Here is a 27,130-nt window from a genome sequence, read left to right on the forward strand (position 1 = left end):
TCTGCAATTTTTCAACCCACTTTTTCAGCTGATGCAGATCCCTCTGCAAGCACTGATAGCCTTCCTCACTGTCGACTACACCCCCAATCCTGGTGTCATCTCATCCTCTGGCTTCTCCCACAAAGCCAATGTCTAATCCAATTTACTACTTCATTCTGAATGCTGAGCAACTGAACCTTCTTGACCAACCTCCCAGGCGACATTGTCAAATGCTTTGCTAAATTCCATGTAGACAATATTCACTGCCTTGCCTTTATCCACTTTCCCGGTAACTTCCTCAAAAAAATCTATAGGATTGGATAGACATGATCTAGGATACACAATGCCATGGTGACTATCTTTAAACAGTCCATATCTGTTCAAATACTTATACATCTGGTTCCTTAGAATACCTTCCAATAACTTTCCAACAACTGATATCAGACCCGCCAACCTATAATTTCCTGATTTCCGTTCCAAACCTATCCTCTAATCATCTGGTACTTCTCCTATCACTAAGGATGTTTTAAATATTTGCTAGGCCCCAGCAATTTCCATACTTGCCTCTCATAGGGTCCAAGGAAACATCTTGTCAGGCTCTGGGGATTTACCCACCCTGATTTGCCTCAGGGTAGTAAACACCTCCACCTCTTTAATCTCTACAGGGTCCATGAAGTTGATGCCTCTTTGCCTCATTTCTATAGATTCTGTATCCATCTCCCAAGTAAGTACAGATGGAAAGAATGCATTTCAGATCTCCCCCACCTTATCTGGCTCCACAGATTTTGTCCCTTTCAATTCTTTTACTCCTAATATACCTGCCGAATCTCTTAGGATTCCCCTTCACCTTGTCTACTAGAGCAACTTCAAGCCTCCTTTTAGCCTTCCTGATTTCTTTTGTAAGTGTTCTGTTGTATTCCTTGTAATCAATAAGCACCTCATTTGTTCTTACCTGCTATGCACCTCCATTTTTTTCTCTAAACCAGGGCCTCAATATCTCCTGAAAACCAAAGTTTCCTGCAATTGTTGTCTTTATCTTTTATTCTGACAGGCACATAAATGTAAGGTTGTTATAGTACGTGATTTTAACTTTTCACATATTGGCTGGGAATTACATTCTGTAAAAGGACCAGATAGGATAGAGTTTGACAAATAGGTTCAGGAAAATTGCCTTATTCAGTACATAGAAGTCAAAACAAGAGAGTGTGTGATACTGGATACTTGCCAGTACAAGCTTTGTACTCTCAAAATTTCACTTTTGAAGGCAACCCACTTACTAAGCACACCTTAGTCAGAAAATAGCCTGTCCCAATCCATACTTGCCAGACAGATCCCTTTTGATGCCATCAAAATTGGCCTTTCTCCAACCCATGGACCAGACCTATTTTTTTTTTTTTTTTTGCAATATTTACTATGAAACTGGTTGTGGTGGGTGGATGTAAACTGTTCCCCTACACAAATTTCTGGCACCTGCCCTGTCTCATCCAGTATCACACACTCTCTCGTTTTGACTTCTGCGTACTGAATAAGAAAATTTTCCTGAACACATTTGAAAAATTCATGTAGTCCTTTTGCAGTATGGGATTCCCAAACAATATGTGGAAAGTTAAAATCACCTATAATAACAACCTTGCATATCATGCAACAGTCTGCAATCTCTTTACAAATTTGTTCCTCTAAATCCCGTGAACTATTAGGTGTCTGTAATATAGCCCCATTAGTGTGATCATACCATTCTTATTTCTCAGTTCCACCCATAAAGTATCACTAGTTGAGTTCTCCAGTCTGTTCTGATGGAGAACTGCCGTGACTTTTTTCCCTGACCAGTAAATCCACCTCTCGTCCTTTAATCTCTCCCGCTTGTCACATCTAAAACAACAGAACCCCAGAATAGTGAGCTGCCATTCGTGCCCCTCCTGCAACCAAATCTCACAAATGGCTACAATGTCATAATTCCAGGTGTTAATCCAAGCCCAGAGTCATCCGACCTTCCTCTGATAATTCTTGCTTTGAGATACAGGCAGCTAAGGATGCCAGACGCACCATGCTCAGCCTTTTGATTCCTGACTTTGTCTGAGGTCTTACCAACGTCTGCCTCTACAACCTCTCCACTAACTTTTCAGGCACCCTGGTTCCCATCCCCTGCAATTCTAGTTTAAACTCACCGTGCAGCATTAACAACCCCTCTCACTAGGATATTTATCCCCCTCCAGCTTAGGTGAAAGCTATCCCTTCTGTAAAGGTCCGCCCTTCCCTGAAAGAGAGCCCAATGATCCAAAAATCTTTTGCCCTCCCTCCTACACCAACTCCTTAGCCATACAGTGCTGGCCTCATTGGCATGTAGCAATCCTGAGATCTCAACCCTGGAGGTCCTGCCCTTTAACTTAGCACCTAAATCCCTTAGAACCCTATAAAGAACCTTATCATTCATCTTACGCAGGTCATTGGTACCGACATGGACCATGGCCTCTGGCTGTTCACCTTCCCACATCAGAATGTTGAGGACATAGCATCTGGGAATCTTCTTCTCAACCACAGAACTTCCTGTCCATTCCCCTAACTAACGGATTCCCTATCACCATAGTGCACCTCTTCTAACCCCCTTCCCTTCTGAGTCACGGAGCCAGGCTCAGTGCCAGGGACCCAACCACTGTGACTTTCCTCTGTAAGATCAACCCCCTCCAACACATCCAAATCAATATACACATGTAACTGCTGTTGAAGGGATGGCCGCAAGGATAGTCTGCAGTGCTCCTTAACTCCATTCCCCTTCCTGTCACCCAGTTTCCCGTGTCCTGCACCTTGTGTGCAACTACCTCTCTATATGCCCTATCTGTCACCCCTTCAGCCTCCCGAATGATCTGGAGTTCAACCAGTTCCAGCTCTAACGTGGATTGTTAGAAGCTGCAGCTGGATGCACTTCTCACTGTTGTAGTCCTCAGGGATTCTAGAGAGGGAAAAAACAACCTAGAGTTTTTCTTTTCTTTTCTTTCTGTGACTGAAGCCTCTCTTTACTGAAGTCTCAAAGAGCTACAGCCTCAAGATCACCACTCAGACTCTGTCCACTCAGACTCTGTCCACTCTGGCTCTGTCCACTCTGGCTCTGTCCACTCTGGCTCTGTCCACTCCAACAATGACTGTTGCACTTGCCCCTGCCTTCCTTTAATCTGCTCTTGCTAATCAATCTCAAACGTGGATCAAAGCTCTGTTATGCTGTTGCGACCGGCTGTTGTCTTTTTCTAATTGGGAAGTGAATTTGAGTGAAATCTCCTCCTTTCAAACTTCCAGTATCGAATTTGGTCACTGGTTAAAGCTCTAGTACGCTGCTACGACCTTCTGCTCCCTTTTTCTACTCGGGCAGCGGACCTGAGTGAAATCCCCTCCTCTCAAACTACTAATGTCCGGATTGATCACTGGCCAAAGTTCTATGTGTAACAGTCATCAAGTCAAATCACTTTTTATTGTCATTTTGACCATAACTGCTGGTACAGTGCACAGTAAAAACGGGACAACATTTTTCAGGACCATGGTGCTACATGAAACAATACAAAATCTACACTGAACTACATAAAACAACACAAAAACTACACTAGACTACAGACCTACCCAGGACTGCATTAAGTGCACAAAACAGTGCAGGCATTACAATAAATAATAAACAAGACAATAGGTACAGTAGAGGGCAGTAGATTGGTGTCAGTCCAGGCTCTGGGTATTGAGGAGTCTGATGGCTTGGGGGAAGAAACTGTTACATAGTCAAGTCGTGAGAGCCCAAGTGCTGCGGTGCCTTTTTCCAGATGGCAGGAGGGAGAAGAGTTTATATGAGGGGTGCGTGGGGTCCTTCATAATGCTGTTTGCTTTATGGATGCAGCGTGTGGTGTAAACGCCTGTAATGGAGGGAAGAGAGACCCCGATGATCTTCTCAGCTGACCTCACTATCCACTGCAGGGTCTTGCGATCCGAGATGGTGCAATTTCCGAACCAGGCAGTGATGCAGCTGCTCAGGATGCTCTCAATACAACCTCTGTAGAATGTGGTGAGGATGGTGGGGTGGAAGATGGACTTTTCTCAGCCTTCGCAGAAAGTAGAGACGCTGCTGGACTTTCTTTGCTATGGAGCTTGTGTTGAGGGACCAGGTGAGATTCTCCGCCGGGTGAACATCAAGAAATGTGGTGCGCTTAACGATCTATGGAGGAGTCATCGATGTTCAACGGAGAGTGGTCGCTCCATGTCCTCCTGAAGTCAACAACCATCTCTTTTCTCTTGTTCACATTCAGAGACAGATTGTTGGCTCTGCACCAGTCTGTAGCCGCTGCACTTCCTCTCTGTGTGCTGACTCATCATTCTTGCCGATGAGACCCACCACGGTCGTGTCATCAGTGAACTTGATGATGTGATTCGAGCTGTGTGTTGCAGCATGGTTGTGGGTCAGCAGAGTGAACAGCAGTGGACTGAACTCACAGCCCTGGGGGGACCCCGTGCTAAGTGTGATGGTGTTGGAGATGCTGACTGAGGTCTCCCATTCAGGAAGTCTAGGATGCAGTTGCAGAGGGAGGTGTTCAGGGCCAGGAGGCTCAGCTTTCCAATCAGTTTCTGAGGAATGATTGTGTTGAATGCTGAACGTCCAGGTGGGTTAGGGCCAGGCGGAGGGTGATGGCAATGGCGTCATCTGTTGAACGATTGGGACGGTACGCAAACTGCAGAGGGTCCAGTGAGGGGGGCAGCAGGGTCTTGATGTGCCTCATGACAAGCCTCTTGGAACACTTCATGATGATGGATGTGAGTGTGACAGGATGGTTGTCATTGAGGCAGGACACTGAAGACTTCTTCGGCACGGGAATGATGGTGGCGGCCTTGTAGCATGTAGGAACGATGTTGCTGCTCAGGAAGATGTTGGAGGTGTCAGTGAGAATCTCTGCTAGCTGGTCTGCACATCCTCTAAGCACTCTGCCAGGAATATTGTCTTGTCCAGCAACCTTCCGTGGGTTGACCCCACACAGGGTTCTCCTCACATCGGCCATGGTAACACACTGCACCTGGTCATTTGGAGGAGGGGTGGTCTTCCTCGCCGCCACATTATTTTCCACCTCAAAACAAGCGTAGAAGTTGTTCAACACGTCTGGGAGGGAGGCATCATCAGCACAGGCAGGTGGTGTTGTCTTGTAGTTGGTGATGTCCTGAATGACCAACCTTCCACATGCGTCGCAATTTGCCGCTGTCCTGGAAGTGGCTGTGGATTCGCTGGGCATGTGCACTCTTTGCCTCTCTGATGGCCCGGGACAGTTTGGCCCTCGCTATTGTTAGGGCTGCCTTGTCGCCTGCTATGAAGGTGGAGTCACGGGTCCTCAGCAGCGCACGCACCTCCGTGGTCATCTATGGCTTCTGGTTAGTGCGTGTAGTGATGGTCTTGGCCACAGTGATGTCATCGATGCACTTGCTGATGTAGCTAGTCACTGATGCCGTGTACTCCTCTAAGTTGGTAGAGTCGCCATTGGTTGCAGCCTCCCTGAACATGTGCGCTAATTCAGAGAGAGAGAGAGAGAGAGAGAGAGAGAATATAGAATTGGTTGCTACTTTCCACCTTGGCTAATTCCATAATTTCACTCTATGGTTAAACTCATCTTGTTCCATATGGCTCAATCTGTTTGAAATTTATATGGTTCTCTGCAATACATTGAGACTTGTGGTTAGTAGAAATGCATCATGGGAATATTGTGAACTAGTGGGAACAAGATCAAGGATTTTGCTTGTAACCATTCATGTGTAAAATGGGTGTTGGTTTAGCTGAAGACTTCAATTTATACTATTTCAGCAATATGGATTGAATATTTTACTCAATTACATCCAATTGTTAGGATCAAGCTCATTTGAAGTGTTAATTAGCTATTCAAAAGAAAAATTACTATGTGCCATTTCAAGCATAGTATTTGACTGTCATATCACTCTTTATATTTGAGAATCTTGGTATCATTATGTTCCATTTATTTGAAATTACACATATAGCATATTTTAGTAATTCAGTCCCAGAAATCTAATAGAAAACCCATTCTATATTTGGTAATAACAGATGACTTAGGCTAGCTGATAGAAGGGGCACTCTTGCTAACATATTAATGTATAGTGGTAGTGCAATCACTCAAGTTGAGTAGGATGGGATTGTCTGTTGATGGTTCCTCGGGTGGTTGTAGAGGTTGATCCAGGATCCACATACAGTATTCTGATGCAGTGTGGGCAGGAATAAGTGGTGGCTCTGGTTAGTGGTTGAGTCCTTTGCTTTTTCAGTCTCTCCTTTCACAGCTGCTATTCATTCTGTGAGGCACAGCGGAGGTCACTCTCATGTAGTCCTCTTGAGCAGATTTCCTCCAGGTGAATCTACTGAGTGCAATAATATCTATTGTCTTCCCAGTTTTTAGACATAATGTTGAAATTCTTCAGGTTGATTTTGATGTTTGAAACATTTCCTTTGCCCACCAGGAGCATGCTGATGTTCCTACAGCTGGTAGTTAAGGATCTGTTTGGGCAGACACGAGTTAAGCATCTGAATGTCAAGACCTATCCATCATAGTTGGTATTACTTTATAGTGGTGGAGATGCTCTTCTTGTTTCCTCCTGCAGTACATTGGAGTTAGTTTTTCTGTCTTCCAGCTGATCCACAAAATATTTCATAAGTGTCTTTGGTGGGATTGTTCCAGGGCTATCAGTGTCTACTGTAGGTAGTCCATGATTCAGTTCCATACAGTAATGTTAGAAAGGACGACTGCTCTATAGGCCAAAATTTAATCTGTAGGTCACAGTCTACAGGCAGTCTTTTCCTTAATCTTGCATAGGCTCCACTAACACTACTCAGGGGGTGGTTGTTCTCCGAGTCAATGTTTGCTTTTGAGGAGAGAATACTACCAAAGTAGCGAAAGTGGTCTACATTTTCAAGGGCGATATCAGCTACATTTGTGGAGGGCTAGATAAATGGTTGGTTTGGTGGTGGCTGATATAAGCCCTGTGATATAGGACCCATAGCTCTATCTGCCTTGGCAAAGGCATTCAGGATACATTGGAAATCTTTTTCAGAGTCTACTGCGATGGCATTATCATCCACATACTGAAGCTCCTTGATAGTGATGGTGCTGAACTTGTTTTTGGCCATGAACCAGTTGAGTTTGAAAAGCCTTTTGTCCATTCTATACACAACCGTGTGTAAAGAATTGATCAATATATAATTATTCCCCTAAATGGTATTAACATTAGTTGGAAAATGTTCACCCCCATGTTGCAGGTTTTAATTGCTTTTCCTCACTAAGATACTGAAAAATATTTTCCAAGATCAGTAGTAAGAAACCTTCTGTTCATCTATAGTAGTTCAGCATGAGAATATTCCCTCAAGATATTCATAATTATATATTTATTATCCTTTTATAATTCTCTATTACTGAAGAGAGTAGGGAAGTGCATCTTTCAAAAGCAAAAACATACAAAGATTTAACACAATTAAATGAGTAAATGACTGAAACTTCTATTAATCTGGGAAAAACTTTTGTATTTTGTCTTCTATACATATGAAATTCATATGTAGGTACACTCGATTACCAGTACACAGAGTATGCATAAGTTGTCATGATTGCTGAGCCCTTACCATTGAGTCTGATGTTTGGCAAGAAAACAAGGTGCTCTGACACCTAAACAACTAGATCTCGATCTACTAATAAGTTGGATGTGGGGAGGAGAAGCAGTACTGGTGACTCTGAGACCTTAGAGCACATAGACCATAAAAATAAATTGAGGGATTAAATAAAAATCACTAATGTAAAGCACTGGTGGAATCTAAACCAAAATAAACAGCTTTGCTACATAGTTATATATACTTCTGTCATTTTGATGGTGGTTCATCATTTGAGCAATACAATTTAAAAATTAGTTGAGATCAGGAGTAACATAAGCTACAGTTTTGAAGCCATTTCTGATCTTATTGTGCCATCTTTTCATTCTTATATTATTAATTAGTTCTTTTGAAATTGTTATTGGATAGGTTGGGGAAAAAAGGGTAACATAAACAATAATAAAGCATACTGTATATTCAGTACACCAAAAATATTGCTAGTATAAAAAAGAATACTGTTGATGAATATGAGAACAGTGAGATTTTAAAGACAATGTAAACTAATTATGGCAGCATTTTCATCAATTAATCTATATGAAGGAAGAAAAATAAGTCTGGATGTAAACTTTTGCATTGGTGTCTGATGTACAGGTATAAATCAGTACAACACAGTTGAATTTCTAGGTGACCCAAAGTCACCTATCTCTAATTTTATTAATGTCACTCATGTTGATCATGTCTCATATTGTCCCTTCTGAACAATTCTATTCAATTTGTGATTAAATGAATCAACCTAATGTACCCATAACATACGGTAGTATCCATAAAATAAAATAATACTAATTACAGAATTTCGATATCAGATGAAAGCATTAAAGTTCTCGAAATGAATGCTAATATTGCATTTGCCTTACTTACCACTGACTCAACCTGCAAGTTAACCTTTAGGGAATCCTGCACAAGGACTTGCAAGTCCCTTTGCTTTACTGACTTTCAAATTTTTTCCCCATTTAGAAAATAGTTTACACCTTTATTCCTTCTAACAAAATGCATGACAATACATTTCCCTGCACTATATTCTATCTGCCACTTCATTGCCCATTCTCCTAATCTATCCAGACTCTTCTGCTTCCTCAACACTGCCTACTCTTCCACTTAACTTTGTATCATCTACAAACATGGCCACAAAACCATCAATTCAGTCATCCAAATCACTGAATTGAACTGAATTGACTTTATTTCTTATATCCTTCACATACATGAGGAGTAAAAATCTTTATATTACATCTCCATCTAAATGTGCAATGTGAAATCACAATAATTTATAATAATTTATAAGAAATAGAACACTCAATGTAACATATTAATACACTCAAATCAGCGTGAGTTAATCTGTCTGTTGTACCTTGATAAGGACGGTATGTAGAGCAGTGGCTAGAGCGTCGTCTGTCGATCAGTTGTGTCAGTAGGTGAATTGTAGGAGGTCTAGTTTGGGTGGTAGCAAGCTACAGATGTAATCCTTGACCAGCCCCTCAAAGCATTTTCTTATTATTGTGGTGAGTGCGACAGGACGCCAGTCTTTCAGGCATGTTAACTTGGTGTTTTTTGGTGGATAGTTTGAAGCAAGAGAGTACTCTACACTGGGAGAAGGAGAGATTAAAAATGTCTGTAAACACAGCTACCAGTTGTGCTGCAAACATCCTGAGTACTCACCCTGGGATACTGTCCAGTCCTGCAGCCTTGTGGCTGTCCACACATTGAAAATACCTGCGTACCTCAGCCTCAGAGATGACCAGGTTGTAGGTTGTAGCGGTGGCTTTCCTCGGAGACTCAGAGTTAGCGACATTGAACCAAGCGTAAAAGAGATTGAACTCATCTGGGAGAGAGGCCGCAATGTTGATGGCACCACAATGTTTGGTTTTGAAGTCTGTGATGGTATGCAACGCTCGCCACAAGTCACTTGTGATATTCGTTGTGAATCTTGACTCAGTCTTGTCCCTGTATTGTTTCACAGCCCTGATAGCTTTGCGCAGATTGTAGCTGCTTTTCTTGAGCTCCTGCTGATTGCCGCAATGTAAGCTCGATGTCACGTGGTAAGTGCTGCTCGCACAGAACTATTGATCCAGGATTTCTGACATATAACGTGAAAAGAAGTGGTCCCAATACTGGCTCCTGCAGAACACTACCAGTCCCTGGCAGCCAACCAGAAAAATCTCCCTCTATTCCCACTCACTGTCTCCTGCCTGTCGGCCAATCTTCTATCCATACTAATATCTTTCCTGTAATACCATGGGCTCTTATCCTGTTAAACAGCCTTATGTACGGCACCTTTTCAAAGTCCTTCTGAAAATTCAAGTAAACAACATCCACTGGCTCTCCTTTGTGAATCCTGTTACTTCCCCAAAGGATTCCAACAGATTTGTCAGGCAAGATGTCCCCTTAAGAAAACCACGCTGACTTAGGGCTTTTTATGTACTTCCATTCTAACTCTTGGAATCTCTCATTTACAAATGTGCCCATAGGTTTCATGTGTCTATTGCATCGCGAGATTCTCATATCCAAAGGTAGACATAATTCTGCACGAGAATGAATACATTAAAACAATTCACGTGAGGTAAGAGAGTCATGCTCATTTTCTGCCAGTATCGCCAACCTCTCCTGCTAGAAGAAGAATACAGGCGGAACCGCAAATCACGAAGGTATAGCAGCACCATTGAGAGAGAGGGGTTGGCTGAATGGTAAGAGATGGGGGCAGAATAATTGTGAGTTAATAACATTAAGAGACCTGGAAATGCGTGTGTGTTTGGGAGGAAGTGAGCTTGGGGGGGTGATAAGGGCCAGAAGTATCTTAATACAGACACTAAGAGGAAAAAGTATGATGGTTGACAAATGGAATATTTGTGGTCAGACATTAGGTGATCAACAATCACTAATCAGACATGGGAGGTGGTGGTCGGACACAATAATGAGTGTTGTGGATGTCAATCTGGAGTCAGCTGGAAGGACTAAGACTAAGTTGCTGTAAGACTCCTGGGCTTTTTCTGTAAGTGGTGTCATATACAGAGAAAACCAGCAACAAATTAGGAGAAGTGTACTGAGACGATCTAGATCCAACAACGTTTTGCAATCGGGTTTCAGGTAAAACTCAGTCAAATAGTGTGTAATTGTATGGCACAACAGTATATTTAGCCCTACGTCTTTAATTTGCTGACAATTTAAGAGTGGGAGGATTGTTCTGCATCTTCACCACATCAGTTTTCTAATATGCATAAGGAATGGCTTTGGAATCCATGTCATATAAAGCTCCCACTCGAGTCTTGTCAAATTTAGCACAGTCCCACAGTACATGCCCACAGCTGGCATGAGAGTAGGTTAAATGCCTGCATTACTGATCCTTGCTTTTTTGTGATTTCCTCTTACAATTTCAAATTATCTTTCATTATTAATGCCAGTTCTTGGAAACCAGTCCTTCTATAACATTTAAAATCTACACCTACGTACATTGGAATCGAGTCAGGAGTGAAGAGAATCACTCATTTTACAGTATCATAGCCAGCATTTTGCAGCAGACCTACTTAAAGAAATACTGTGAGTAATTTATCATTAGGTGACAGCACCAGACTTTCTGTCCACACTTTTTCATTAAAGTTTGCCAACAATGTAAACATTGTTGAAAACACTCCCAAAATACTCTCTAAGATTTGGATTGAGAATATTGTGCACAGTGTTCTGGGCTCAACTAACTGGACTATTTCATTCATTTGACTCATTATAAGCCTTTTTCTTCTGGTTCAAGTAAACATTAGTACAATTTCTCCTCACAATTACCTATGTGGCTCCTCGTATTGACTCTGCTTTTCTTCTTTATACAGGTGGATGCAAAAGATTCCATGAGAGTATTTCAAAAAGAAAGAAGAAGGTAACTATGGCATTTTGGGTCAATCATCATCAACCAGTTAAATCATCTGGCATCTATTTGCAAAGGAATCTGCCATATGCAACACACACAAAATTCTGGAGGGACTCAGCAGGCCAGGCAGCATCTATGGAAAGGAGTAAACAGTCAACGTCTCAGGATGAGACCTTTCATCCGGACCAAAGAAATAAAAGATGAGAAGTCAGGATAAGAAGGTGGGGGGAGAGGAGGAAGAAGTACAAAGTAGGAGATGATAGGTGCAACTGGATGAGGGGGAGGGGTGAAGTAAAGAGCTTGGAAGATTACTGGTGAAAGAGATAAAGTGCTGGAGAAGGGGGAATCTGATAGAAGTGGGCAGAAAGTTATCGAAGAAAGGGAAGAAGGAGAAGCACAAGAGGAGGGTGGTGGGCAGGTAAGGAGATAAGGTGAGAGAGGAAAGTTGGAATGGGGAATGGTGAAGGAGGGGAGAGGCAATTACCAGAAGTTCGAGAAACCAATGTTCAGCAGGTTGGAGGCTACCAATGTGGAATATAAGGTGTTGCTCCTCCAACCTGAGTGTGGCCTCATCACAGTAGTAGAGGAGGTCATGGTCTGACCTGCCAGAATGGGAAGGGGAAGTAGAATTGAAATGGGTGGCCATTGGGAAATACTGCTTTTTCTGGTGGGCAGAGAGTAGGTGCTCAGTGAAGCAGTCTCCCAGTCTACGTCGGGTCTCACCAATATACAGGCGGCCACACTGGGAACTCCGGACACAGTACATGACCCCAACAGACTCACAGGTGAAGTGTCCCCTCTCCTGGAGGACTGTTTTAGGCCCTGAATGGTAGCAAAGGAGCAGGTGCAGGGGCACATGTCCCACTTTCTCCATTTACAATAAGTAGCAGGAGGGAGATCAGTGGGGAGGGACGAGTGGACAAGGGAGCTGTGTAGACCATAAGCCCATAAGACATAGGAGCAGAACTAGGCCGTTCAACCTATCAAGTCAGCTCCATCATTCCCATCATGAAAGATCCCAGATTCAACCCAGCCCCATTCGTCTGCCTTCTTGCCATATCCTTTAACGCCCTGACCAATCAGAAATTATCAACTTCTGCTTTAAATATACCCACGGACTTGGCCTCCACCGCAGACTGTGGCAGAGCATTCCGCAAGTTTACTACTCTCTGTCTAAAAATATTCCTCCCTACCTCTGTTCTAAAGGGTCACCCTTCAATTTTGAGGCAGTGCCCTCTAGTTCTGGATAGCCCCACCATAGTTCTACATCCCCTCCACATCTACCTTATCTAGTCCTTTCAACGTTCGGTAGATTTCAATGAGATCCCCATGCATTCTTCTAAATACCAGTGAGTACAGACCCAAAGCTGCCAAATGCTCCTCGTATGTTAACCTGTTCATTCCCAGAATCATCCTCGTGAACCTCCTCTGGACTCTCTCTAATGACAACACTTCCTTTCTAAGATATGGGGCCCAGAATTGTTGACAATACTCCAAGTGCAGCCCGACAAGTGTCTTATAAAGCCTCAGCATTATCTCCTTGCTTTTATATTCTATTCCCTTTGAAACAAATGCCAACATTGCATTTGACTTCTTTACCTTCTGGGAGTCTTACATGAGGACACCTAAGTTCTTCTGCACTTCCGATGTTTGAAACTTCTCCCCATTTAGATAATAATCTGTTCCTTTTCCCAAAATGCATTATCATACATTTCCCAACACTGTATTCCATCTTCCATTTTTTTGCCCATTCTTCCAATTTGTCTAAGTCCTGCTGCAATCGCATTGCTTCCTCAGCACTACCTAACCCTCCACCTATCTGTGTTTCATCCGCAAACTTTGCCACAAAGCCTCATCCAGAGAGCAGATGCAGTGAAGGCAGAGGAGTTGAGAAGTGGGTGGAATTTTTTGCAAGAAACAGGGTGGAAGAGGTATACTTACCCGCCCATCAACTTCCTCTGGTGCTCCTTCCCCTTCCCTTTCTTTCATAGCCTTCTGTCCTCTCCCATCAGTTTCCCCCTTCTACAGCCATTTAGCTCTTTCACCAATCAATTTCTCAGCTCTTTACTTCACCGCTCTCCTCTCCCAGATTCACCTATCACCTATGACCTTGAACTTCTTCCCTCCTCCCGCCCCACCTTCTTACTCTGACTTCTCATCTTTTTTCTCCAGTCCTGATGAAGGGTCTCGCCTGAAATATCGCCTGTTCACACTTTTGTGCTGATGCTGTCTGCCCTCCTGAGTTCCTCCAGCGTTCTGCATGTGTTGCTTGGATTTCCAGTATTGGCAGATTTTCTCTTGTTTCTGTCGTATGCAATCTGTTTGCTGCTTTCCTCGTGTGAAAGTATCTACTGTACTGGTATTCATTGGATACATCATAGAGTCATAGGCTCTTTGATCTATCTAGTCCAAGCTGAACCATTTAAACTGCATACTCCCCTAGCCCTCCATACCCCTACCATCCATGTACCTATCCAAACTACTCTTAGACATTGAAATTGAGCTTGCATGCACCATTTGTACTGGCAGCTTGTTCAACAGTCTCACAACTCTCTGAGTGAAGGAATTTCCCCTCATGTTCCCCGTTAAACTTTCCACCTTTCATCCTTAACCCATAACCTCTGGTTGTAGTCCCACCCAACCTCAGTAGAAAAAGCCTGCTTGAATTTACCCCGATCAAACCCCTCAAAATTTTGTATACCTCTGTCAAATCTCCTGTCGTCTTCTACATTCCAAGGAATAAAGTCCTAACTTAAGCACTGATAGCCTTCCTCGCTGTCCACTGCACCCCCAGTGTTGGTGTCATCCACAAATTTACTAATACAGTTAATCACATTATCAACCAGATCACTGGCATAGCTGACAAACAAACAATGGACTTAGCACCAATCCCTGCAGCACAGGTCTCCAGTCTACTCCAGAGGCAAGATCTACTTCCACTCCCTAGCTTCTCCCACAAACCCAATTTCTAATCCAATTTACTACCTCATCTTGAATGCCAAGCAACTGAAACTTCTTGACCAAACTCCTATGCAGGATCTTGTCAAATGCCTTGCTAAAGTCCATGTAGACAACATCCACTGTCTTGCCTTCAACAACGTTTCTGGTAAATACCCTAAAAAAAAACTTTTTAAGATTGGTTAGACCTGAACTACCACGCACGACGCCATACTGGCTATCCTTAATCAGTCCATGTCTATCCAAATACTTGTATATCCGGTCTCCCAGAATACTTACAATAGCTTTCTGGTGATGTCAGGCTCACCAGCCTATAATTTCCTGGTTTAATTTTTGAGCCATTCTAGAATAGCAGAGCAACTTTGGCTATCCTCCAATCCTCTGATACCTCACTTGCCGCTAAGGATGATGTAAATATCTCTGCTGGGGCCCTGTCAATTTCTGCACTTCCCTTTGAGGGAACACTGTGTCAGGCCCTGTGGATTTATACACCTTAATTTGCCTCAGGACAGCAATCACTTCCTCCTCTGTAATTTGTACAGGGTCCATGAAGTTGATAGTGCTTTGCCTCACTTCTATAGACTCTCTGCCCATCTCCTGAGTAAATACAGATGCAAATATATATATATATATAGATTTCCCCCTATCTGCCTTGGCTCCACACATGGATTACCATTCTGATCTTCCAGAGGACCAATTTTGTCCCTTGCGATCCTTTTGCTCTTTACATATCATAGAATGCCTTGGGATTCTCTTTCACATTGTCTGCTAGAGCAAACTCATTCCTTCTTTTAGCCCTCCTGATTTCTTTCTTAAGTGTTCTCTTGAATTTCATATACTCCATAAGCACCTCATTTGTTCCTATCTGCCTATACCTGCTGGCCCCTCCTTTTTTTCTTAACTAGGGTATCAATATCTCTTGAAAACCAAGGTACTCTACACCCATTATCCTTATCTTTTATTCTAACAGGCACATACAAGCTTCGTATTCTCAAAAAAATCACTTTTGAAGGTCTCCCACTTACCAAGTACATTTTTGCCAGAAAACAATCTGCCCCAGTCCACACTTGCCAGATACTTTCTCATATGATCAAAACTGGCATTTCTCCAAATTAGAATCTCAACCCATGGACCAGACCAACCTTTTTCCATACTTATTTTTGAAACTAATGGCATTGTGATCACTACTTTATACTTTGTACTTTACTGTCGCCAAATAATTGATACTAGAACGTACAATCATCACAGCGATATTTGATTCTGCGCTTCCTGCTCCCTGGATTACAAATCGATAGTAAAAATTAAAAATTTAAATTATAAATCATAAATAGAAAATAGAAAAATGGAAAGTAATGTAGTGCAAAAAAACATAGAGGCAGGTCCAGATATTTGGAGGGTGCGGCCCAGATCCAGGTCAGGATCCGTTCGGCAATCTTATCACAGTTGGAAAGAAGCTAGATGCAAATTGTTCTTTGCCCTGTCTCTTTCCCTAATAGCAGAACCAGTATCACACATTCTCTCGTTGGGACATCTATTTTCTGATTACAGAAACTTTCCTGAAAACATTTCACAACCTCTATCCCATCTAGTCATTTTACAATATGGGAGTCCCAGTCAAAGGACAGTTTAAACTAATTTGGCAGGGCAATGGGAACCAGAGTGAAGAGACTCAGGATAGGACAGATGGTAAAAGAGCAAGGATAGCATGCAGTCAGACTGTCTGGAAGGGCAGGCAGATGATAGGACGTAATTGCTGCAAGCAGGATGAGTATCAGTGCATTAAGGATGCAGAATCAAAAAGGGTAGCAAACACAGTGGTCAAGGTGTTATATCTCAATGCATGGGGTATAAGAATTAAGGTGGATGATCTTGTTGCACAATTACAGATTGTCAGGTATAATGTTGTGGCCATTACTGAATTGTGGCTGAAGGATGGTTGTAGTTGGGAGCGAAATCTCCAAGGTTACACATTGTATCAGAAGGATGGAAAGGTAGGCAGAGGGTGTGGTGTGGCTGTGCTAGTAAAGAATGGCATCAAATCAGTAGAAAGATGTGACATAGGGTCAGAAGATGTTGAATCCTTGTGGCTTGAGTTAAGAAACTGCAAGGGTAAAAGGACCCTGATGGCGGTTACATACAGGCTCCCAACAGTCACTGGGACGTGGACACTCAGACCACAACAGGAAATAGAAAAGGCATGTTAAAAGGGCAATGTTATGATAGTCATGGGAGATTTCAACATGCAGGTTAATTAGGAAAATCAGGTTGGAAATGGATCTCAAGAGAGTGAGTTTGTTGAATGCCTAGGAGATGGCAATTTGGAGCAGTTTGTTGTTGAATCTACTTAGGGATCATCTATACTGGGTTGGGTGCTATGTAATGAAGCAGAGGTGATTAGGGAGCTTAAGATAAAAAGGACCACTAGGAGGCAGTGATCACAATATGATTGAGTTCAACTTGAAATTTGATGGGGAGAAAGTAAAGTCTAACACAGCAGTATTTCAGTGGCATTCAGAAAATTACAGGGGTATGAGAGAGGAGTTGGCCAAAGTAGATTAGAAGGGGATGCTGGCAGGGAAGCCAACAGAGCTGCAATGGCATGACTTTCTAGGAAAATGAGGAAGATGCAGGATAAATGTATTCCAAAAATGAAGAAATATTCAAATGTCAAAATAGTACAACCGTGGTTGACATAGAAGTCAAAGTTAATGTAAAAACAAAAGACAGGGCATACAACAAAGCAAAAATTAGTGGGAAGACAGAGGATTGGAAAGCTTTTAAAACCCTACAGAGAGCAATTAAGAGAATCATTAGGAAAACATGAAATATGAAAGCAAGCTAGCAAACAATATCAAAGTGGATAGTAAAAGCTTTTTCAGGTATGTAAAAAATAAAAGAGAGATGAGAGTGGATATAGGGCCACTAGAAATTGAAGCCGGAGAAATAATAATGGGGCCGAGGAGATGGCAGATGAACTAAGTGAGTATTTTACATCACTGTGAAAGACACTAGTAGTGTGCCAGATGTTGAGGGGCGTGAGGGAAGAGAAGTGAGTGCAGCTACTATTATAAAGGTGAAGGTGCTCAAAAAGCCGTAAGACCCAAGAGTCACCCGGACAGATGAACTGCACCCTAGGGTTCTGAAAGAGGTAGCGATAGAGATTGTGGAGGTATTAATAATGATCTTCCAAAAATCATTGGACTCTGGCATGGACAACCTAAAGATTAACTTGCAACTTGCAGGTAGAGTCGGTGCTGTTTAAAGGAGAGTTTTGCAGGCATTCAGGCTCATTCCAATGGCCCAATCAGCAACAGGAGCAGGCCAGAAGGACGAGGTTTCTTGCAGGTCAGCGACACGTGCTTTAAAGGAGAGTTTTGTAGGCATTCAGGCTAATTCTAATGGCCCATTCAGCAACAGGATCAGGCCAGAGGGATGAGGTTTCTTGCAGGTCGGCACTTGTGTAAAAGTACAAAAGGTACAAAAGGCTATTGTTGGCAGTAAGCCAGTGATGAGAGTGTTAGGATTTGGCTCAAAGGAGGCCTCGGCTCAATAGAGGCACTCGCTCTGGATAAGTTTCTGTTAAGGTTCCTTTTTCCGTCTTACTGTTCCTGGTGTAGTAAATGGCTGTTGTGTGTTCTTCATGTCGGATGCTGGAGTCCCTGGGAAATCTAGAGTCTCTAGGGAACTACATCTGTGTGGTGCATCTGGTGGCATCTCCTTGAAGACCGTGTTAGGGATCTGGAGCAGCAGCTGGATGACCTTTGGCTTGTATAGGAGAGTGAGGAGATAATCAATCAGAGTTACAGGGAAGTAATTACCCGAAGTTGCAGGAGGCGGGTAGCTGGGTGACTGTCAGCAGAAATGGAAATGTGAATAGGCAGTTAGCACAGAGTACCCTTGTGGCCATTCCCCTCAATAATAAGTATATTGTTGTGGGGGATGGCCTCCCAAGGGAAAGCCAAGGAGACCGGGTAACTGACAAAGTATAGGTCTATGGTGCAGAAGGGAAGGAGGGAGAAGAGGGGAACAGTAGTGGCATTGGTACATAATGGTACCAATGACATAGGAAGGAAAAGCAAAGAGGTCCTGAAAAGAGAATTTAGAGAGCTATGTAGAAAGCTGAGAAGCAGGACCTCCCTGGTAGTAATTTCTGTATTGCTGCCTGTGTCACACATCATGAGGGTAGAAACAGGATGATTTGGCAGATAAATGTGTGGCTGAGAAGCTGGTGCAGGCGACAGAGCTTCAGGTTCTTGGAATATTGGGATTACTTTTGGGGAAGGTATGACCAGTTCAAATGTGACAGGTTGCACCTGAATGTGAGGGGAATCAACATTCTTGCAAGTAGATTTGTTAGAGCTGTTGGAAAGGGTTTAAACTAATTTGGCAGGGGGTTGGGAACCGGATTGAAAAGACTCAGGATAGGACTGACGGTAAAACAGAAAAGATAGCATGCAGTCAGACTGTCAGTAAGGGCAGGCAGATGATAGGTGAAAATTGCAGCCAGCAGGGTGAATATCAGTGCATTAGGGATGCAGAATCAAAATAAGTACCAAATACAGTACTCAAATTGTTATATCTCAATGCACAGAGTATCAGAAATAAGGTGGATGATCTTGTTGCACTATCACAGATTGTCAGGTATGATGTTGTGGCCATCACTGAATCGTGGCTGAAGGATGGTTGTAGTTGGGAATTGAATATCCAAGGTTACACAGTGTATTGGAGGAATAGGAAGGTAGGTAGAAGGGGTGGCGTGACTCTGCTGGTAAAGAATGGCATGAAATCAGTAAAAAGACAGGCTATCTTTCATAGGATTGGACATAGGATCAGTAGATGTTGAACCCTTGTGCATTGAGTTAAGAAACTGTGGGGTAGAAGGACCCTGATGGCAGTTATCCATGTGGCCCATGTGGATGTGGCCCACAGATTACAACAGGAAATAGAAAAGGCATGTCAAAAGACCAATGTTATGATAGTTATGGGGGATTTCAACATGCAGTCGATTGAGAAAATCAGGTTGGAAATGGATTTCAAGAGAGTTTGTTGAATGTCCATGATTTGACTTTTTAGAGCAGTTTGTTGTTGAGCCTACTAGGGGATCAGCTATACTGGATTGGGTGTTATGTAATGAAGCAGAGGTGATTAGATAATTTAAAACCCTACAGAGAACAACTAAAAGAATAATTAGGAGGGAAAAGATGAAATTTGAAAGCAAGCTAGCAAGCAATATGAAAGTGGATAGTAAAAGCTTTTGCAAATATGTAAAATATAAAAGAAAGATGAGTGGATACAGGACTGCTAGAAAATGAGGCCAGAAAATAATAATGGGGCCAAGGAGACAGCAGATGAACTAAAAGAGTATTTTATATCAGCCTTCACTGTGGAAGACATTAGCCTGATGTTGTAGTATATGAAGGAAGAGAAGTGGGTGCAGTTACTATTACAAGGGAGAAGGTGCTTAAAAAGCTGAAAAATCTAAGGGTACGTAAGTCACTCAGACCAGATCAACTGCGTATTGGGGTTCTGAAAGAGGTAGCATTAGAGATTCGGGAGGCATTAGTAATGATCTTTAAAAATCATTGGTGCCAAAGGACTGGAAAACTGCAAATGTCGCTCCACTCTTTCAGAAAGGAGGAAGGCAGCATAAAGGAAATTATAGACCAGTTAGCCTGACCTCAGCAGTTGGGACGGCGTTGGAATCAATTGTTAAGGATGAGGTTATAGAATACTTGGTGACACAGGACAAGATAGGACAAAGTAAGCATGGTTTCCTTAAGGGAAAATATTGCCTGGTGAACCTGTTAGAACTCTTTGAGGAGATTACAAGTAGGATAGATAAAGGGGATGCAGTGGATGTTATATATTTGGATTTTCAAAAGGCATTTGAAAAGGTGCCACACATGAGGTTATTTACCAAGTAATGAGCCCATAGTATTACAGGAAAGTTACTGGCATGGTTAGAGCATTGGCTGATTGGCAGGAGACAGTGATTGGGAATAAGAGGATCCTTTTCTGGTTGGCTGCCAGTGACGAGTGGTATTCCACCGGGGTTGGTGCTGGGACCGCTTCTTTTTATACTATATATCAATGACTTAGATGATGTTGCCAAGTTTGCAGATGATACGAAGATTGGTGGAGGGGCAGGTAGTGTTGAGGAAACAAGTAGGCTGCAGATGGACTCAGACAGATTAGGAGAACAGGCAAGAGAGTGGCAAACAAAATACAATGTTGGAAAATGTAGGTTCATGCATTTTGTTAGTAGAAATAAATGTGCAGACTATTTTTTAAACTGGAAGAAAATCCAAAAATCTGAGATGCAAAAGGACTTGGGAGTCCTTGTGGAAAAAGACCTAAAAGTTAACTTGCAGGTAGAGTCAGTGGTGAGGAAGGCAATTGCAATGTTAGCATTCATTTCAAGAGGTCTAGAATACAAGTGCAGGATGTGATGCTGAGGCTTTATAAGGCTATGGTGAGGGCTCACCTTGAGTATTGTGAACAGTTTTGTGCCCCTCATCTAAGAAAAGATGTGCTGGCATTGGGGAGGGTTCACAAGGATGATTCCAGGAATGAAAGGATTATCATACTCTGATTATAATAGAGTAGATGTGGAAAGTATTTTTCCCATGGTGGGGGAGTCTAGGTCAAGAGGGTACAGCTTTAGGATAGAGGAGCATCCATTTAAAACAGAGACGGTGAATTTGTGGAATTTATTACCACAGGTAGCAGTGGAGGCCAGGTAGTTGGGTGTACTTAAGGCAGAACTTGATAAGTTCTTGATTGCACATGGCATCAAAGGTTACGGGGAGAAGGCTGGGGAGTGGGGCTGATAAGGGGAAAAAATAGATCAGCCACGATTGAATGGTGGGACAGATTAGATGGGCATATGTCTTATGGTCTTACGGTCTTTAACTTGTTCTTGCCAATCAATCTTAAATGCTAAGATTGGCTGGGTGAGTGGGCAGATGAATGGCAGATGCAGTTTAAAGTGGATAAATGTGAGCTTATCCACTTTGGTGGTAAGAACAGGAAGGCAGATTATTATCTAAATCGAGTCATTTAGGAAAAGGGGAAGTACAACGCAATCTAGGTGTTCTTGTACATCAGTCACTGAAAGCAAGCATGCAAGTACAGCAGGCTGTGAAGAAAGCTAATGGCATGCTGGCCTTCATAACAAGGGGAATTGAATACAAGAGCAAAGAGGTCCTTCTGCAGCTGTACAGGGCCCTGGTGAGACCACACCTGGAGTACTGTGTGCAGTTTTGGTCTCCAAATTTGAGGAAGGGCATTTGAGGGAGTGCAGCGTAGGTTCACAAAGTTAATTCCTGGAATGGCGGGACTGTCATATATCGAAAGATTGGAGCGACTGGGTTTGTATACTCTGCAATTTAGAAGGCTGAGAGGGGATTTTATTGAAACATATAAGATTATTAAGGGATTGGACACGGTGGAGGCAGGAAGCATGTTCCCGTTGATGGGTGAGTCCAGAACCAGAGGCCACAGTTTAATAATAAGGGGTATGCCATTTAATAGGAGTTGAGGAAAAACTTTTTCACCCGGAGAGTGGTGGATGTATGGAATGCTCTGCCCCAGAAGGCTGTGAAGGCCAAGTCTCTGGATGCTTTCAAAAAAGAGATGGATAGAGCTCTTAAAGATAGCGGAATCAAAGGTTATGGGGATAAGGCAGGAACTGGATACTGATTGTGGATGATCAACCATGTTCACAGTGAATGGCGGTGCTGGCTCGAAGGGCCGAATGGCCTACTCCTGCACTTATTGTCTATTGTCTATTTGGCCGCCGCTCAAAACACGAAACTGGCATAAAGTCCTACTCAGTGGCAAACTTGAGTGATCTACGTCTTCTCAGCATTTCTGATCTCCAATTTGCCGCTGGTCGAAGCATTTGCCACTGCTCATAGTGGTATATAAATGCCTGGAGATCTTATTGCAGGGACTCACTTTTCACAGCTGTGTGATTCAAAATCAGCTTTTACCCAATGTGATTAAATCATTACTTCCAGGTGAAATCATAAACTGTTCTTTTCCAGCCAATTCACAGACCTAGACAATATTGTTCCATCGTCAATACCACAACTTAAATTTGTCCAAATCCAATTTAAATATAACCTGCCAAGAGAATGACTGTCATTTGATAGTCATGGAAAATCAAAGAGACCAATGTTTCCCCATTAAATGCAAATTAGTGTTTACTGTTTCAATCAGTGTTTTGATTACAACAGAGTATCATGTACAAAATGCTGAAGGAACTCAGCAGGTCATCACATTGGACAGACTCATATTCCAAAGGCCAAATCAGCTTCTGGTATTATTTCCATTCTTTTTTTGCCCGTCTGTCTGTTACACCAGCACAGTTCTCCCACTTCCCAGCCCTCATCCAAATCCTCCTATTACTTGCTAGCCCTTCCCTCTAACTTTTTATGCTAGATATCTCTCCTCTTATCTTTCAGTGCAGATGAAATATTTCAGTCCTGTACCTATTCATTTACAGTTGCTGCCTAATCACTGAGCTCCTCTGGCTTGTTGTCTTTCGTTCCAAGTACCAGCATCTGCAATTCTGTTGCTGTTTTAAAAATTATTTTACTTTGCTCTCTCGCAGTTTTCAGCCGTTACTACTTTATGCATCTTGGCAATATTATGCTGCAATCTTTGCCGCACTTCACTTCACCCCGCATTTCACAATGGCATTGGGTCACAGCTGCCTCACTGATCATAGCGAAGGTGCTTGGGCCTTAATACACTTCTCCATGTGACAGCCTTTTAGCAGCTGATCTATGGCTGCTGAGCAGAGGGGTGCATTGAGGCCTGATGACCTGCCCTGGGATCAGTCAGCCAATTGCAAGCTTTGCATGAAGTTTCCATCAGTAAGTGCACAGCTTGAGACTTAAAATTGTTTTAACAGAAACTTCAATACCTCACTTTCAAAAATATTGCTGGAACTGTGAGATGCAGAACACAGCAGTGCACGACAAATCTGAAATGCAAGAGAATAGTGGAAATACTCTGCAGCTCTGGAAGAATCTGTGGAGAGAAAAAAATCAACTTAGCTGATGTTACAGATTATGATCTTATATCACAACTGGCCTATTTTGACACAATGAAAGGAGCTTTTAATTATTATGGGTTTTTTTCCTGGTAATTCTTTTAGATTTCTACTCTAACATTCCACTGGGCTTTCCCCTTGTTAGCTTCCATTGATTTGAAACTACTCTGGATTTGATTGTCCTAGGTGTTAAGTTATATAACTCCAAAATATTAAATTAATTGAAAGCAAAAATATGGAGGCAGCAATAAGGTATCTTAGTTTCATTTTTACTTTAAGCCAGGAGTGTACATTTGGCAAGGCAGCATCATGATATACTATATACAAATCACTTACTTTTACATATAACCATAATGTACTATTTAAATGAACAAGAATACTTAATCAAAGAATATATTTATAATATTACTCAAATATTACTGAAGTATTAAATAAACAACAACATTTCTCCCTACATAGCTATAAACACCAACTCAATAGGCAATGCATCAACTATAGACACAGTATACTATATAGTACAACTATTATATACAGACATTTACGGCATAGTAAATTTTAATTTGTCCCATTCAGGTCTGAAGATTTAATTGCTGTGGAGGATTTCTTACTCTTGTAGGATAATGTCTTTCCTGACAAAGTGGGTTACCCTGCTTGGTGGGAGAGACTTATGGCTGTGAAACAATCTCAGGTTCTGGGGCCTCCTCCTGTGTGGTTGTAGGAGGTGACTCTGGGACTGCAGGAAGTGTGTTCGACAGCTTTGGACATGTTTCTTCTGGATGTGTTGGCAAGTTTTACTGGACAATGTAGATCATAATGTGTGAGTACAGTGTCTGACATCACCAATTCCCTTATCTTTTGGAAAGTCCCACCTCATGCTGCTTTGTCCATTGCCATTTCTTCCCAATCTATAGAGTCTAAGAGGTAGAGCACAGTAACCAGGTTTGGCAGGAACCTATTATACTAATTGACAAATCCTAAAAAAGACCGCAACAGTGACATGTCCTTTGGCATAGGGGCATCCACCACCACTCGTATTTTCTTGCAAACTTGTGTTAAAATTGTGCATCAATGGGGTGACCATTGATTGGTTTAAGTGCTGATTGGTTTAAAGTATTCCCACATGTAGTGTTGTGCTCTAAGTCCATAATCTTCTAATCTTTTTAACACAGTCTTGAGATTTTCATCCTTTCTGGTAACATTGATATCTCCAAGTAATATTGAGTGCCTGCACAGCCTTGCAGGACCTGATCCATAGCTTTCTGCCAGAGTGAAGGTACAGATGCCACTCCAAAAATAAGCTTATTGTAGTGATAAAACCCTTTGTGAATGATTATTGAGAGAAAAACTTTGGATTTTTCTTCAATCTCCAACTGTAGATAGGCCTCAGCTAAGTCCACTTTGCTGAAGTGTTTCCCTCCAGAAAGTTTTGCAAATATATAGAATAGAAAACTAGAGCACAGTTACTTGATCTTCAGCCCACAATGTTGTGCTAAACCAGCTAAAAAGCAAATCAAAAATACCCAAATGCTAATTTTCATACCTACACAATGTTCATATTCCTCCCTCTTCCTCAAATTCATGTGCCTATCTAAACATCACTGAAAGGCCTCTAATTGTATTTGCCTCTACCACCATACCAGGCAGTGAATTCCAGGCACCAACAAATCGCTGAGTAAAAAACTTACCCTTCACAACCCCTTTGAACCTACCCCCTTTCACCTTCAATGCATGCCCTCTGGTATTAGACACTTCTACTCTGGAGAACAGATACTCCCTGTCTGATCTATCCGTGCCTCTCATAATCTAATAAATCTCTATCAGATCTCCCCTCAGCCTCCACCACTCAAGAGAAAACGACCCAAGTTTGTCCGGCCTCTCGTGGTAGCGCATGCCCTCTAAACCAGGCAGCATCCTGGTGAACTTCTGCTGCACCCTCTCCAAAGCCTCAACATCCTAGTGAGGCAACTAGAACTGTATGCAAAACTCCAGATGTGACCTAGTCAGAGTGTTATTTAGTTGCAACATAACCTCTTGATTTTTGAACTCAATGCCTTGACTAATAAGAACAAGCATTCCATAAGCCTCCTTAACCACCCTATCGACCTGTGTAGCCACTTTCAAGGAGCTGTGAACTTGGATCCCAAGATCTCTCTGCTCAGCAACAGAGAGGATCTTAAGGATCTTGCCCATAACAGTGTAATGTCTCCTTGTATTTGCCCTACCAAGGTGCAACTCTTCACATTTATCTGGGTAAAAACCGCAACGCCATTTCCCTGCCCATATCTGTAACTGATCTATATTGTGCTGTATTCTTTGTCAGTCTTCTACACTGTCCACACTCAACCAATCTTGGTATCATCCATGAACTTACCAACCCACCCATCTACATTTTCATCCAGGTCATTTATAAAAATCACAAACAGCGGTGATCCCAGAACAGATCCTGGCAGAACTCCACTAATTACAGATCTTCAGCTCAAATAAGTCCCTTCAATCCTCTGGCTTCGATGCGCAAGCCAGTTCTCAATCCAAACAGCCAATTCTTCTGAATTAGCGTCCCATGAGGGGCTTTGTCAAATGCCTTACTAAAATGCATGTAGACAACATCAACTGCCCTACCTTCATCAATCTCTTTCCTCACCTTGTCAAAAAACTCATTCCAGTTGGTAAGGCATGACCTACCCTGCACAAAGCCATGCTGACTCTCCCTAATTAGACCATGGGTTTCCAAATGCTCATATATCCTATCCATATGAATTTTCTCCAGCAATTTCCCTAAAACTGGCATAAGCCCCACTGGTCTATAGTTCCCAGGATTTTCTCTCATTCCCTTCTTAAATAGAGGCACAACATTAGGCACTCGCCAGCCCTCCAGGACCTCGCCTGTGCCTAAAGAAGACATGACGATACTGGGCAAGGCCCCAAAATTCTTAACTCTTGCCTCTTTCAATGACCTGGGGTAAATCTCATTAGGCCTTGGGGACTTATACACCTTAGTACTCATTAGCATTCTGAACACTTCCTCCTCCTTGACCTCTAAATGCCCTAACATATTTATACATGCAGCACTGAGCTCCTGGTCCTCCATATCCTTTTTCTTGGTAAATAATGAAGCAAAGTACTCATTGAGTACCACACTCACGTTCTCCATGTCCAAGCAAATCTTCCCTCCTTTATCCTTGAGTTTTCCTACCCACTTCCTAGTTATCCTCTTGCTATTGATATAGGTATAGAATACCTTGGGATTCACCTTAATCCTACTTCCCAAGGACTTTTCATGGTCCCTTCTGATACCCTTCTTTAGTTCTTTTCTGGCTTCTTTATACTCCTCATTTGCTCAGTTTGATCCTAACTTCTGAAGTTTTGCTTACTTTTCTTTTTTCTTCCTGACTCTGGACATCCAAGGTTCTCTTATCTTTCCATCCCTGTCCTGCCTTCTAACGGGAACATACATTTCTTTTACTCTGTGCAACACCCTCCAAGTCTCATGTACCAGAAAAAAATGATCCCAATTAAATCTCCTTAGTTCCTACATAATGCCCTTATAATTTGCCCTACTCCAATGTTAAAACTCCCACAAAGACCATACCTGGAAGTTAGACTTGTGGCCATTGTTCTCACCCACTGAAAG

Source organism: Mobula birostris, chromosome 1 (genome assembly GCF_030028105.1).
Source record: "Mobula birostris isolate sMobBir1 chromosome 1, sMobBir1.hap1, whole genome shotgun sequence".
In the NCBI taxonomy this organism is placed as follows: Eukaryota; Metazoa; Chordata; class Chondrichthyes; order Myliobatiformes; family Myliobatidae; genus Mobula; species Mobula birostris.